At 46.5% G+C, this 16,483-nt stretch overlaps 2 long non-coding RNA genes across 2 annotated transcripts in view; one reads left to right on the forward strand and one right to left on the reverse strand.

Moving 5' to 3' along the window:
* Positions 1-16,483, reverse strand: part of LOC307201147 — a 225,646-nt gene that overhangs the window by 76,336 nt on the left and 132,827 nt on the right. The window lies entirely within an intron of this gene.
* LOC307201469 lies at positions 7,953-9,349 on the forward strand. The gene is made up of 2 exons (XR_013832724.1): positions 7,953-8,367; positions 8,399-9,349. It is a non-coding gene; the product is annotated as an uncharacterized lncRNA (long non-coding RNA).

A 16,483-nucleotide genomic window follows, 5' to 3' on the forward strand; every position in this document is an offset into this window, starting at 1 on the left:
GAAGGCCAATTTCAAAAACTTAAGGAGCTACAGGGTGAGATCCCACGGTCAGAAATACTCAGAAGGGAGTCCAAGATGGATGGGAGTTTCTAAAAGGAGAAATATTGGGTGTCCAAATGCAGGCAATTCCAGCGAGAAAGAAAAGTGGGAGGTATTTAAGGAAACTGGTGTGGCTGCCTAAGGAGCTTCCAGATGAGCTGAGATTGTGGAAAATCACAAAGGAGGAGTATACACAAGTAGCCAACAGTTGCAGGACGAATGTCAGGCGGGCTGAAGCTCAGAATGAGCACAGCCTTGCAAGAGAGCCAAATAAACTTCTTATTTTTAACCTATGTTCAAAGCAAGAAGAGGAGCAAACAAGTGGTAGGTCCTCTTCGTGGAGAAGACTGAGATATGCTGTTGGGTGACAGAGAAGGCGGAACTGCTCAACACCTGCTTTGCCTCTGTCTTCACCAAAAAGGAGAGCAATGCCCAACCTAGGGATAAGAGAATAATTGATGTAAGGAAGGAGCTGCAGCCCAAGATAGGAAGAGAGCTGGTCAGGGAACACCTAACTACTTGAAATGAATTCAGATCTCCAGGGCCTGATGAGTTGATGAGGGACTAAGGGAGCTTGTAGATGTAATCTCAAAGCCTCTGCCGATAATCTCTGATAATTCTTGGAGAACAAGTGAGGTTTTTGCAGATGGGAGGCAGGCAAATGTTGCCGCCATCTTGGAAAAAAGGAGAAGACCCAGGGAACTGTTGACCGGTGAACTTGACATCGATACCAGGAAAGGTCCTAGAACAGATATGTTAACAGTTGGTCTGTGAGTACTTAGAATAGGATGTTGTAATTTGAGCATGGGTTCCTCAAAAAACAAGTCATGCCAGATAAATCTCATTTTTCTTTCTTTTTTTGATTTCAGTAAGGCTTTTGACAAAGCCCCCCATGGTATTATTGCCAGGAAGCTGGTAAAATGTGGGCTGGATGAGGTGGATTTGTTGGGTGGATTTGTAGCCAGGGTTGCTCTGCTCTGCCTCCGCTGTGGGAGGCAGCCAGCCGTGCTTCTGAATGCCAGTTGCTGGAAGCCAGAGGAGGGGAGGGTGTTCTTGTCCTCAGGTTCTGCTTCTGGGCTTCCCCTGGTCCGCCATGGTGAGAGCAGGATGTTGGCCAGGTGGGCCCCCTTTGGTCTGATACAGCAGGCACTTCTTAGGTTTCTTATGAGTTAACTTGCCCTTCAGTGGCACACAAAGGCTCCAATGCACAAACTGGGCTTTGATCCGCACACAGATTGTTTTCCAGCAGTGGTAAGTCCAGGCATTGGCACAGGCAGCTGTAATAATCTCCCCTCCCCGCCCCCCACCGTTCACCTTTGGCCACATGTGCTCCATACCTTTTAAGCACTATGATGTCTCTTTAAGCAGCCATGGCTTCCCCCAGTGAATTCTGGGAGCTGCAGTTTGTTAAGGGCCCTGCCAGTTGTTGAGATCCCCTTTTCCCCTCAGCTGCAACTCCCAGAGTTCTCTGTGAGAGCAGCATTGGGAACTGTTGCTCTGTGAGGGGAATTGGGGTGGGGGGTCTCCTAGCGGCTCTCAGCATCCCCAAGGAGTCTTTGGGAGACTGCTTAAAGGGGTCTGATACTGCTTTAAATGCCCGAGTCAGGTCAGATGCCTTGGTCTGCCCCTGGTGTTGGGCCCTGGCTGGACACCAGAGGGCAGCAGGGACCCACCTTTCGGAAGAAGTCCCCTGAAATCTTAAAGAGGCTGAGAAATCCCTGCCCACCTTTTTGCCCTGACGTGAGCACTCCTGCAAATGGTGGGGGTGACAGAAGTCAGCAACCTATTTCTTCCCTTGTAGCTAGAATCTGCCATTACCTGTTCTATTTTTTCTCTTTTTAAAAAAGTTTGCTTTCAAATACTGCTATCAATGTACATTGGTGCTTTACATAAGGGCTTACATAATTTATTTATTGCATTTCTGTCCTACCTTTTTCTCCAAGGAGCTCCAGGTGGTGTGTATGGTTGTCCCCCCACCTCATTTAACCCCCACAACAACCCTGTGAGGTAGGTTAGACGGAGAGGCAGGGACCAGCCCAAGGTCACCCAGTGAGCTTCATCACTGAGTGGGATTTTGAACCCTGGTCTCCCAGGTCCTAACCTGACACTCTGACTCTTACATCATGCTGACTCTCCGGTTAAGGAATGTAGGCAGGCCCCTGCCCCATGGAGCTTACAGTATCAGTTTTGACAGAGTGAGGAGAGAAGGAAAGGTCAAGGAGGTGTGAACTTGTTTATTAAAAGGGCTTCTAGAGAGCGCAGGAGGGGAGGCTGCTCTTGCACTCGTGTCTTGCTCAGGGGTTTCCCATTGAGGCATCCCATGGGCCACTGAAAGAACAGGTTCGTGCACTAGGCGGGCCCTCATGGACCTGATCCAGCAGGCTTTTTGGATGTTCTTACACTCCAGCAGCCTCGTTCAGACAGTGATGTGCTGTCCCTCGTTGGTCCAGGCAGCAGTGGAAGCTGCCGCTGTCCGTTAAAGCACGCAACATTTTGCAGAATAAGAAGCCCAAGAGACAGACCCCTGCTGCATCTGTCGCCCATCCCTTTTCTTTCGTGACCTTCCCAAAAGGGGCAGCCCCCTTGGAGAACAGAGCATCTACCTCTGGACCCATCCTCTGGGGGTGTAGATTTTGCCTACATCCATTGTCAGCTGTGTGGATTTCATCTGCCCCTTTGCAGAGAAGCCGCAAACAGGCCTGGGAGGAGCTTTTCCTGCTAATGCTCATCCCAAACATGGCAGATAAATGACCTTTCGCTGCCACTTCTCTTCTTGTAATTATGGCGCACTTTCTTCTGCCTCTTGCGCAATTAGCTCTGCTTCATGCACTCCTGGCGGCCCAGGTGGGGGCTTCCTGCCTTGCACGGGAGAGGGAAGGTTTAAAGGAAGTTTTAAAGGAAAGAGGACCTTTCCTGTTGAGACCCCAAGGGAGCAGATGTTTGGGGCTTCCTCTGCACCACACTCTAAAAGCACTACGATTCTGCTTTCGAAACAACATATCCACACTACAGATTTAAGGCACTTACAATGCATATTTACAACACATGTCTTGCCCCTAAAGAATCCTGGGAATTGTGATTTGCAGAGAGTCTTGGGAACTGTAGCACTGCAGGGTGAAACTACAGCTCTTTGGGTGAAGTCAGGTGATTTAAATGTGTGTTGGACGTGTGGTGTGGATCTGCTCCCTACGAGCACCTCCCAGCACACACAAAGAAGGCACCAAGAAGAGTCCTTGTTCCAGTAGCACATTGAAAGTGTCATGGTGCCCCTTTAAGAAGCCATGGTTTCCCCCAAAAGCATTCTAGGAGCTGTAGTTTCTTCAAGGCACTGAGAGTTGTTCAGCATGCCCTCCATCTTGGCTAGGAGCCACCAATAGCCGCCTCCTCTTCTGTGAACTGGTCAGATCCACTTTTAAAGCCACCCAAGTGGGTGCCTGTCACTGCCTCTTGTGGAAGGGAGTTCCACAGTTCAACTACATGCATGCAGAGAATTCTGTGCTGGTGTGGAATCGCAGGATGCCCCCTCAGTTTGGCGCTGTCGTTCTCTGGGCTGCCCCTCTTCGCCCGCCCGCCCGCCCGCCCTTGGTGCAAAAAACTCCCCCTCTGGATTGTGCTGGCACAGAGGCAAGGAAGGCAGGAAGGGCATTGCCCTTCCCCGCAACTCCCGTTCCTGAGCCTTTCTTGGCTTCCAGGCCATGATTTTATAGATGTGCATTAATGGAGCCACCGATTTCCACTGAAGGATTGGACTGGTAATTTGGCTAATTTTTCTTAAGCTTCATTTTTCACATTATGAGCATCACGGAGAGAAGACGAATGATCTTCCACGTTGCCTCTTAATGACCGGAGGAGGAGGAGGGTGCCTGGCTGAGAGGCACCAACAAAGGTTCAAGATCTTTTGGAAGGCAAAGAGCATGTCTGGCTTTGGGGCTGGATCCTGCGGAGCCCTTTGGAGCAGAGTGCGATGGGGGTGGGAAGAGCAGCCCCCTGTTCTTCTCCCTCTCACCGGAACTCTTGGACATCCCATGAATCAGAAGCTTGGGAGATCCAGGACAGAGAAAGGAAGGGCTTTCTGTTGGCGTAATAGAGTATTGGACGAGGACCTGGGAGACCAGGGTTCAAATCCCCACTTGGCCATGAAGCGCATTGGGTGACATCCTATGCCCTTTTAAAATGTGTTGGGGTGGTGTTATTGGCTGGTTGTTTTGATTGTGTACTTTATGGTTTTATATTCCGACTTCATCCTGTGAACCACCCTAAGATCTGTGGGTATAGGTCGGTACATAAGTTATAATAATATTTATTATTATTATTATTTATTTGGGGCCTGTGACGGCCTCTCAACCTCACAGGGTTGTTTTGAGCATAACACGGGGAGTTGGAGAGCCATGTGCAGCACCTTGAGCTTCTTTGAGGGAAAAGGTGGTATAGAAATGTAAGAATTCCAGCTTCTGGAAGCGGCTGGAGGGGAGGGGCTCTTGCCGTCTGGCCCTGCACCCGGTGGGCTGGATGGGCCATGGGCAGGGTCTTTTCATGCTCCTCTAGCCAACGCCAGCCAAAGCCAAAGAGCAAGAATAGTGCATGGCCATAAACCAGGGCAAGGGATAGATTTCTGGCATGGGGACTCCAGTTGGGGGTAGAGTGGAAGGTGACATTTCTCGCTGGGGTCCGTGGGAGCCATGCTTCAGGAGAACGTGAGCCCACTGCCAGAACGTTCTCCAGTGTTCCCCACCGCCATGCTTCACATCCTGATTTCTTGGTTCAGCAGGGCCAAGGCAGCACGCTTGCAGGAAAGGACAGGTATTAGAGAAATTAAATGCACAAATTGTCATCTCATCTGTCCTCCCAGTTGAACGACGTGGCCCAGGGAGAGAGGGAAAAATAGTGGAAGTGAACAGCTGGCTTCGCAAATGGTGTAAACGGGAACGGTTTGAATTCTTAGATCACGGACTGCAGTTTCTTGAAGATGGACTTCTGGCAAGCGATGGGCTGCACCTCACAACGGTTGGGAGGAATGTTTTTGCCAAAAATCTCAGAAACCTCATCAGGAGGGCTTTAAACTGACTAATGTGGGGGAGGGAGACAGTGCTCCTGAAGGCAGGAGTCTATCAATTGATGAAGATGATCATCTAAATGTCATGGACCGGATGGAGCAAACAGCACGCAGACCTAGTGGTGGGAGGAAAAAATCCTTAAATAAGAGACACGGGGGAATGATTAATGGATTTCAATGTCTGTACACTAATGCGCAAAGCATGGGAAATAAACAAGATGAGCTTGAGCTCTTGGTACAGCAAACTAAATATGACATAATAGGCATCACTGAAACCTGGTGAGATAAGTCCCACAACTGGAATGTAATAATGGAGGGATACAATCTATTTCAGAGAAACAGACCAGACAAGAAAGGAGGAGGAGTGGCGTTATATGTCAGGGATGTGTATACCTGTGAAGAGATCCAAGATTTAGAAGCTCAAAGCCAAAGTGAGAGCATTTGGGTCAAAATTAAGGGAGAGAAGAATAACAGGGACCTCATTGTGGGAGTTTACTATAGATCCCCAAGCCAAACGGAGGACATAGATGATGCCTTCCTGGAACAGATGGCCAAGCATGCAAAAGGAAGGGAGATAGTAGTAATGGGGGACTTCAATTATCCGGATATTTGTTGGATGTCAAACTCAGCCAAGAGCATAAGGTCCTCACTGGCCTTGCAGACAACTTCATTGTCCAGAAAGTGGGAGAAGCAACAAGAGGAACAGCCATTTTAGATCTGGTCCTAACCAATGTTGATGACCTGGTTAGTGGGGTAGAAGTGGAAGGATCATTAGGCGCAAGTGATCATGCTCTTCTGAAGTTTACTATACAGCGGAAAGGAGCAGCCAAGCATACTAGGACTCAATTTCTTGACTTTAAGAAAGCCGACTTCATAAAACTTAGGGAAGTGCTGGGTGAGATCCCATGGACAGTAATACTAAAAGGAAAGGGCTGGGAGTTTGTTAAGAGGGAGATAGTAAAAGCACAACTTCAGGCAACACCAATGAGACGGAAACATGGAAGGTGCCTAAAGAAGCCAGGGTGGCTATCTAAAGAACTTTTAACTGAGTTAAGATTAAAAAAGGGTGTGTACAAAAAATGGAAAAGGGGGGGAAACCACCAAAGAGGAATTCAAACAAATAGCCAGCACGTGTAGACACAAAGTCAGAAAAGCTAAAGCACAGAATGTACTCAGGCTTGCTAGAGAGGTTAAAAGCAACAAAAAAGGCTTTTATGGGTATGTTCGTAGCAAAAGGAAGAACAAAGAAACAGTGGGGTCACTCAGAGGAGAAGATGGTGAAATGCAAACAGGGGACACAGAAAGGGCTGAACTCCTCAATGCCTTCTTTGCCTCAGTCTTCTCTGATAAAGAAAACAATGCCCGACCTGAAGAATTTGGAGCAAATGATTCAGCAGAGGAAACACAGCCCAGAATAACTAAGGAGATAGTACAAGAATACTTGGCTAGTTTAGATGTATTCAAGTCTCCAGGGCCAGATGAACTGCATCCAAGAGTATTAAAAGAACTGGCAGATGTGATCTCAGAGCCACTGGCAGTCATCTTTGAGAATTCCTGGAGAACAGGCGAAGTCCCGGCAGACTGGAGGAGGGCAAATGTTGTCCCTATTTTCAAAAAGGGGAAAAGAGAGGACCCAAATAATTACCGCCCAGTCAGTCTGACATCAATACCAGGGAAGATTCTGGAGCAGATCATTAAGCAAACAGTCTGTGAGCACCTAGAAAGGAATACTGTGATCACCAATAGTCAGGATGGATTTCTGAAAAATAAGTCATGTCAGACTAACCTGATCTCGTTTTTTGACAGAATTACAAGCCTGGTAGATGAAGGGAACGCAGTGGATGTAGCCTACCTTGATTTCAGCAAGGCATTTGACAAGGTGCCCCATGATATTCTTGTAAAGAAGCTGGTAAAATGCGGACTTGACCTTGCTACCACTCAGTGGATTTGTAACTGGCTGACTGACCGAACCCAAAGGGTGCTCATCAATGGTTCCTCTTCATCCTGGAGAAGAGTGACTAGTGGGGTGCCACAGGTTTCTGTCTTGGGCCCGGTCTTATTCAACATCTTTATCAACGACTTGGATGATGGACTCAAGGGCATCCTGATCAAATTTGCAGATGACACCAAACTGGGAGGGGTGGCTAACACCCCAGAGGACAGGATCACACTTCAAAACGACCTTGACAGATTAGAGAACTGGGCCAAAACAAACAAGATGAATTTTAACAGGGAGAAATGTAAAGTATTGCACTTGGGCAAAAAAAAATGAGAGGCACAAATACAAGATGGGTGACACCTGGCTTGAGAGCAGTACATGTGAAAAGGATCTAGGAGTCTTGGTTGACCACAAACTTGACATGAGCCAACAGTGTGACGCGGCAGCTAAAAAAGCCAATGCAATTCTGGGCTGCATCAATAGGAGTATAGCATCTAGATCAAGGGAAGTAATAGTGCCACTGTATTCTGCTCTGGTCAGACCTCACCTGGAGTACTGTGTCCAGTTCTGGGCACCACAGTTCAAGAAGGACACTGACAAACTGGAACGTGTCCAGAGGAGGGCAACCAAAATGGTCAAAGGCCTGGAAACGATGCCTTATGAGGAACGGCTAAGGGAGCTGGGCATGTTTAGCCTGGAGAAGAGGAGGTTAAGGGGTGATATGATAGCCATGTTCAAATATATAAAAGGATGTCACATAGAGGAGGGAGAAAGGTTGTTTTCTGCTGCTCCAGAGAAGCGGACACGGAGCAATGGCTCCAAACTACAAGAAAGAAGATTCCACCTAAACATTAGGAAGAACTTCCTGACAGTAAGAGCTGTTTGACAGTGGAATTTGCTGCCAAGGAGTGTGGTGGAGTCTCCTTCTTTGGAGGTCTTTAAGCAGAGGCTTGACAACCATATGTCAGGAGTGCTCTGATGGTGTTTCCTGCTTGGCAGGGGGTTGGACTCGATGGCCCTTGTCGTCTTTTCCAACTCTATGATTCTATGATTCTATGAAATACACCAAAGGCTTCAATGGCTGCCACCACTTCTTCTTTTTAAAAAAGAGGCCACCACAGATTGGTTTGGAGGCAGGGAACAAAGAGGGGATTAAATGATCTGAAGAGGAAATCAAGCCCTTTAAACTGCTTGAGAATGTATCCTTATTTCTAACACTGGCGGCATTAAGATAAATTCAGCGGTGTAAATAAGTTTTCATGGATGTAATAATGGAATATTGAATGATTTGCAGGGATTTATGTTATGCAAAACGATCCATAGAAAGAGAAGGGAAGTCATTCATATCGTAAGGATGTGAAAATGAGTACTTTAAATTGTAAAACAGAAAATTTAATTTTGTGTGTGTGTATATATAATATTATATTATATATATTATATATAATATTATATAATAGAATATAAAAAATAATGCAGAAGGTCCCAAGTTCATCTTTGTTTGATGGCTGACAAGAAGACCGTGAAATATCTCATTGCACACCAAACTGGGAGAGGTGAGCTGATTCTGGTGTCCTTTGCGACCTGCACCAGCCATGCTGTTTTCCTGCCTAACCTTGATAGGAAGTTAAAAATAAATAAAAACCCTTCTCCGGCTTTCCTATGGAAATGGCAGGTGCAAGGAGAGATGGGGGATTTGAGATAAGAAGGCAGCAGTGTCGACTGTGAGGGCGCTTGCTTCCCCCACCCACCCTCTGCTGCCCAAGGCACACATGGGGGGGGGGGGAGATATAGATAAATATATAAATAATCAATGTCTGCAGTAGCTTCTTTCTGCTCTGATGAATAGATTCTAAAGAGGCAGTGACATTATTTGAGATAAGAGAGGAGAGAAAAAGGGTCAGTGATAGAAAATGTCAGAGCGCAGAGATGAAGCGCAGCGGCAAGATGGGGGGCACTGGGGGGGTGTTGGGCCATGCGCTCCCTATCCCACACACACATCCCCCTTGGAGGGGGAGGGAGGGAGAGAGAGAAAGGGTTTGAAAACTTTGAAATTCTAATATAGTTGAGGGGGAATCAAGTCACCGTACTGAGTCCCCCCACTCCAAATGAATCCCCTCTGCCTCCAATTGTTCCTCAGGTTGAAGACTTGTTTCTGTGTTGTTTGCTTTACCCCCCAAATTGTTTACAAATAATAACATGGAAATGAGTGCTAAACTTGTGTTACATTCCAGTATATTTCTGAAAGTGACTTTTATGTTGTGTGAAACCTCAAATCCAATTTGGAAATTAAAAGGAAAACATTGGGAAAACAGAATAAATGGCTCTGTGGATGCAGCCTCTCTCTTCCAACAAAATAACTACCACAGCATTTATTCAGGATGTTCTTTCTGGTTTTCAGAGCTAGCAAACTAAACTTGTGCCAGTTGCTGGAGACGTCAGGAGGGAAGCGAGCTCTGGCGCTCGGGTGCTGCTTGCGGGTTCTGCATGGAGGCGCCTGGGTGTCCCTGTGAGGACAGGAGGCTGGCCTCTTCTCTCCCCAACAAACTCACGCTGTCATAGGGTCTAATGTTATGCACACACCTGTGAGGATGGCCCTGTGTCCAATCTTGCCCTGCTTTGGCTTGGCAGATCTGCCCCCTGCCCCTGCTCTGGGTCCTTCCTGGGTGGACTGGGGTGAGAGGGCAGTTCACAGGATGGCAGGAGAGACAGAGCTGTGCCCAGGACGGAGGGGCACCTGAGAGAGCAGTGCTGGACATGACTGCAAGTGAGTGGCAAGGCTTAGGAAAAGCAGACATGGGATATCTTTTTTTTATAATAATATTTATTACTTTTAAACCTTACAAACAAGAAGAAAAAGAAAAGGAGAAAAAAGAAGAAGAAAACCAAAAGAAAGAAAAAACAATACAATACAATATATAAACAATACACCACACAACATTAATACATTAAACTAAACAAAACAGAACAAAAACAATTTAAAAACATACATCATACCTTTTCAGTGCCTTATCTTTCATTCCCTTGTTTCATCGACTTCCTCTCACCTCCCTTTTTGTATTCCACTTCTATTAATTGTTTCAGCAAATCCTTTCCATCTCTGTCATATAAATATCTTAACTTATTTTAACCTTATTTCCATTAATACTATAATACTTTTTTATTCTTAACTCCTTATAACACTTCTACTAAGGCCATATAATTTCATTCCAACATTTTTCTAACACTCATTAATTTTACAGTATTTCTATAAATAAACTTTAAACTTTTTCCAATCTTCTTCCACCGTCTCTTCTCCCTGGTCTCGGATTCTGCCAGTCATTTCCGTCAATTCCATATAGTCCATCAACCTGGTGATCTTCTGTCCGAGGCTCTTAACTCTTTTCCAGGTCCCTTCTGCAAATCTTCTTCGTATTTATACATACACTTTACTTTGTCTTCTGCTGATCTTGTTCTTAATTTCCTTTCTTTGATGCTGAAGAGTAGGTCTCGGGGGAGCTCCAACCTGACAATGTTTTTATTCCTTCTCGACATGTCATCCACATCTCCGTGGTTAAAACTAAAATCCAAAAGATATTTCAGGACGTGTTTCAAAGTCCCTCCAAATCTGCAGGTCCCCACAACTCCAATTTCCTCCTAACCCAGGTCCAGATCCCAAAAGTCAGTAAATCCCTGCATGAGGTGATCTATCCAACTTTCCTTCTCCAGTCCAAGCAGGGTTCCAATCTGACTTGTAATCATCAAATTGCCTCTGTAAGGCTGGAGCTCTCTCCCTCTCCACTTGTATTACTTTAGGTTCAACAACCACAACTTTCTCCAGAGTCAGCGCTCTCCGGCAACAGCAATGCGGCTTCACTCCGTGAAAGAAGCAGTCAATTCGAAGCACCGCGCCGCTCACCCCACATCGCTCCGGATCCCCGAAACCGGGTCTCCCCGCGAGTAGGGGAGGCGCAAAAGGTGCCAGCCGAATCCCACGTTCACAGGCTTCTCCCGCCTGCGATTTTTAGTGGGTCTCCGCCTTCGCCGTGGCGGCCAGACCTTGAATTCCACGGAGCAAGTTCCTCCCGATCAGAGGAATTCCGCCATTGCCGGAGGCGCTAACCCGGAAGTCGGACAGACATGGGATCTCACAGCCCTCCCAGGTGCAGTCCCTTGAAAATGGAAGGTCACAATTCCTCTTGCCATTCATCACCCTGAGCAACTAAGGAGCGTTTTCCTGAACTCCTCCTCTTCAGTGGCTCTGGTCACACCACCTCCCCCCTGGCAGCACCATCCCAGAAGGGTAGCATTTGGACTACTGGGTGCAGTTCTTGCTCACCTCACCTCAGGGAGGATACTGTACAGTTAGAAAAGGATCAGAAAGGGGCATCCAAAATGATTAAGGGGGTGGAGCGACTCCCCTATGAGGAAATGACATTTGGGACTTTTTAGTTTAGAGAAAAGGCAAGGAACAGGAGACATAACAGAAGGTTTATTATTTTTGATTAAATTTCCACAAAAAATTCCAATACTTATACATGACAGACGTTTATGGCTAGAGTAAAGTAATTCTCTCAAAATGCTTGAACTTGTGGACATCCAGTGAAGCTGAACATTGGAAGATTCAGGACAGAGAAAAGAAAGTCCTCCAAGCAGCACCTAGTTAAACTATGGAACTCCCTCCCACAGGAGGCAAGGAGGGCCACCAAAGTGAGCATGCCAGGCCTTGTCTTTAAAAACTTGGCTGGTGGGACGTAAAAAGTTGTTGGGACAGCTTCCTTGCTTCCTTTCTGTTCTGGACTTCTTGCCCTGCTTCTGAACTCCCGGACCAGGACTCCTGAGCCTTGTGCCTGTATCATTCTGGGCCCGAGGGAAGAACTCTCTCTTACTTACAAGTAGGAGCCTCTGCTTGAGCGCTTCGGAGTGGAAGCCGGGACCGTTTCATTGAGTTAGGCGGAATCATCTTGCCAAACTTCGCCTGCCTGCCTGATGCAGGATAAGCAACGACGGGTTCCTGGGCAGATTGCTGCCCAGCCTCCGCTTTGCCAAGGACTTATTCATATGCCCGCCAGCTTTCACCGATTTTGGTCATGGTTAGTCTGTTAGGTGCCACAAGACTCTTGGTTCCTTTTGCCCCAACAGACTTAACTTGGCTTCTCTGTTGGAAATTGTGCCATACTAATTTCACATGGCGACAAGAACTGACGTTTCTGTGCCAAAGAAACAGATAGAGCTAAGAATGCAAGAGCTGCTTTGCAGGATCTGGCTAAAATCCACCCACCATCATTCAGCTGCCGTCAGGATGTCCTGGGCAGCTGTCACGAAGGGGCAGCTAGTCCACGTTGACTGTCTCCACATCTACCACTCTCAGGTATACAATAAAGGAGATTCCGACTAAATATTAGGAAGGATTTTCTGACAGTAAGAGCTGCCTGGCAGTAGAATGGAGTCTTTGGAAGGTGACGGACTCTCCTTCGTTTGTGGTTGGAAGGCCATAAAGCCATGATTCCTACATTTCGGGGTGGACTAGGAGACCCTTTGGGTGCCCTTCCAGTTCTACAATTCTTCTAGTCTACTGCCTTTGCACACAACAGTTCCACTTTGCTAGCACAGCTGCTGGACGCCAGTGGTCCTCCGTGAATCCGTCTATAAACCTTTTTCAAATCCTCGTTACCACTAGGCTCTGTTTCCACATCCTTTCCATTCGAGGGGAGTGAGAACTGTGAACGGCTACGACACTCATTGAAGGATTTAAGGCGTGAAATCCTCCCCCCCCCCCCAAGCACCTCATGGCACAGTGAAGGTTTTGAAAGTTAAGTATTACTGTCGGGCTTTGTTGTTGCCTAACTGCGACAGACAAATTGAGAACTAGTTGTCAAAATGTCAGAGCACAACAAATCAACATTCAAAATGAGTCTCTGTGCAATGTGGTGTATAATTAAAAAAAAAATCCTTTTTAGAAATTTCAGCAAGCGTTGGCTTGGCTTTATATTTGTCTGTGTGATTAATAAAGGCAGCTAATTTTCAGACTTTAAAAACAGCTAGAAAATAGCTCCTAATTACATATTAGGCCCCTAACGTCCCCCGCTGAGCTCGGCTGGTATTGGTGGGCCACGGATTTTGGCAGGGGTTTAATTACATTCTGAGCTTCATCTAATTTTAGTTAAATGTAATGTAATCAGCAGCAGATGTCTTGAAATAAAATATGAATTATGAATATGAGGATATTTCTTTAAATAATTATTTAAAAAACGATTTGCTGTTTCGTTCCCTGAAGCAGCACAGCACTCATTAGGAACCAGGTATGAGGTTGCATTGAGAAAAGAGGTTTGGGAAAAGAAAGGAAGTTTTGCTGGAGCAGCTTTCAAAGGGCAATCAGAATACTACGAAAGCAAGACAAATCATTGTTTCAGGTGAAGGTATCAAATAGAGCTTAAGTGTATTTGCTCTACAAGGTCAGCTGGATTTTGAAACTGGATATTAGGGTTGGATTTCCCTTGCTGAAATGTGAATGCTGATGCCTGCACTCCTTGCAGCATCCATCCAGAGAATTATTGACCCTTCCAAATGGCTTGGGGCGGGGGGGGGGGCTGCATCCCTCAGGGACCAGCTCCTTCTCTCTGACTCTTCAACACCCCTGGACTGGCTCTTGCAAAAGACACTTAAATTATGGTTTATATTACCCACATTGATGTGCTGACAAGCTTGCCCCCTTCCCAGAGCCAGGGGAGCGGTGATAGGCTGCACAAGGACATAGTCTCTGATGGCTTGGGGAAAGCCCTGGAGAGGAGGAGACTTAGATGGCTGTGGGGAGGCAGGGACTTTCAGTCTTGGCAAGTGATTCATGGGGCCAGACCTCCCGGGGCTAAGCTGCTGTACTCATTAGGCCTGACACCAAGTCTGTGGAGATCCTGCTTCTGCTAATAAAGAGTTAACTCCAACTTTGAACAGTGTGATTTACTGCCAGCTCGCTCTGTGACACCACTACACACACACAATTTTGGTGTAGAAGAGGCCGTGAAAGTAAGCCTATGGAAGATGCTGTTACTCGGACTCAGTGGCGGAGCTTCATGCTCTGGCACTGGGGGGAGGCGGAGAGCAGGCAGGGGAGCGGCTGGCGTGCGTCCTGGGGGCGGGGCATGCCACCTGCAGGGGCATGGCGGGGGGCAGCCGCCATGGTGCCCTACCGGGATCGTGCTGCCGGGGGCGCTGCGCTCCCCCGCACTCCTCTTCCTCCTCCAGTGCTCAGACTATAATGGTGGCTGACCAATCGTGTGTGTCTTTAATAGGATTGGTGCTGAGAACCGGGGTAGAGTACTGGATTGACTGTGCAATCTAGACTGTGGATTTAGATGGCCTTTTCTGCCTTGAAGCTCACCTTTGGTAAATCATGGCCCCACCGCCTAGCCTACCTCACAGGCTTGTTGTGAAGATAAAATGTAATAATCTCCATGTATGCTATCAGAACTGCTCAGAGGAAAGCTGCTTGATTCCTCTTCCTGCCAAGGTCCTTTTCCTTTTGTGCCATATCTTTTAGATTTATTTATTTATTTCATCATATTTATATACCACTTGATTATAAAAAGCCTCAAAGCAGTTTGCAAAAATAATTTTAAGGCAGGAACCATCATTTTGTAAGCTACTCAAGGAGTGCCTTTAGACTAAAAGCAGGATAAAAGTATTTGAAACAAAGGTGGTGACGCATCTCCATGTTCATGTTAAACCATGCAGGTGAAATCTTGCACAGCTCTTACTCACTTCTGTTTTCATGGCATCACAACCATTGCCAGAGGAGCGTAAGTCCGGAAGAATGCATGCGTATCCTGCCAAGCCTGTCATCTTCCAGGCAGAGGCGGATTTGAATTTGGGTTTCCCAGGACCAAATCCAGCGCTCTGTCTGCTGTCTCACTGGCCCTTTGGGCAGTTGGTTGCCCTCCAGGTGTTAGACTACAACTCCCATCATCGCGGACCAATGTCCTACCTGGCTGAGAACTGGAGCCCAACAAGGCTGCAAGGAAGGCCGTGGCAGCCTAGTCACCCTTGCTTTAGAGAGAGTCATTTTTGGTGCTTTGTTATGTCACAAGGATACCTGCCTCTGGGAATGTGGGGGAAATGGCCTTGCATTTCAGTGTCAAACCTGCTTAATGTCCACATTCCAAAACAAGGGGCAAAATGAATGTTGTGCAAAGGATGCCTGCTCCTCATTCTCAATATACTCTGGACTATGGACCTTCTGAATTATCTCTTCATCTTGATACCCAGTAAAGAAAACCCTGCGAAGAAAATATAAGTATTAAGATTATTGGTATGTATAGTTATTGAGTTTAATAAATAATTTTAAAAATCAACCCCAAACTGAATTTCAGTTCTTCTTCCAAACCTTTATGAATTTTGTGATACAATTCTTCAACCAAAAAAATGCAAATATTATGGGAAAGTGTTGCACACCAAGCAAAGATAGCGAATAAAACATATAAAAATATGTCATGTAAGGTGAGATTACTTGCAAAATGTGTGGATTAGGCAAAAGGCCCATGAAAGCTAATACGAAAATTCTGATGGATTGTTGGGAGGACTTTTAAAAAAACTGATGCAGAAATGTGAACCAACCCAGACCCTGTGATCATAATCAGATCACTTCTCCATGTGCCTCCTCCACGTGGGGCCCAGAGAGTGGCAACACAAGAATGGGGCCTTTCCAGTGGTGGCTCCCTGTTTGCGGAATGCTCTCCCCAGGGAGGCTCACCTGGCGCCTCTCATCACACATCTTTAGGTGCCAGGCAAAAACTTTTCTTCTCTTCCAGGCTTTGACTTCTGATTATCTGTCGTTTCTTTTAATAGGCGGGATGTTTTCATAGAATCATAGAATCATAGAGTTGGAAGAGACCACAAGGGCCATCGAGTCCAACCCCCTGCCAAGCAGGAAACTAATCCTACCTTTTAAAAATATGAATGTGCTTTAGATTTTTTCCTCTGTTTTGTTTTACTCTGTTTTTAATGTGAATGTTATCCAATTGTTATTGTAAGTCACTTTGAGTTTCCTTTTTTTAAAAGTGACCAATAAGTTTAATAAAAATAATAACAATTTTTAAGAATAGTTTGTTTAATTTGAGCCAGTGTGGTGTAGTAGTTAAAGTGTCGGACTAGGACCTGGAAGACCAGAGTTCAAATCCGCGCTTTGCTATGAAGCTCACTTGGTGTGACCTCTGGCCAATCACAGCCTCTTAGCCTAGCCTACCTCACAGGGTTGATGTGGGAATGAAATGAGGAAGGGAAGAACAGTGCATCCCATCTTGAGCTCCTTGGAGAAGAAGCTGGGATATAAATGCGGTGGTTGATGATGATGATGATGATGATAATGGTGCAACGGAAGCTGAGAGAAATGTGTAGATCTGCCCCTTCTTCGCCCTTTGCCAGCCCCCACCCCCCGCAGCTTCAGCTGGGCTGCCTCGCTAGCCAAGGACAGCCCCCCCCCC

The sequence above is a fragment of the Podarcis cretensis genome, assembly GCF_951804945.1.
Source record: "Podarcis cretensis genome assembly, chromosome: 13".
Lineage (NCBI taxonomy): Eukaryota > Metazoa > Chordata > Lepidosauria > Squamata > Lacertidae > Podarcis > Podarcis cretensis.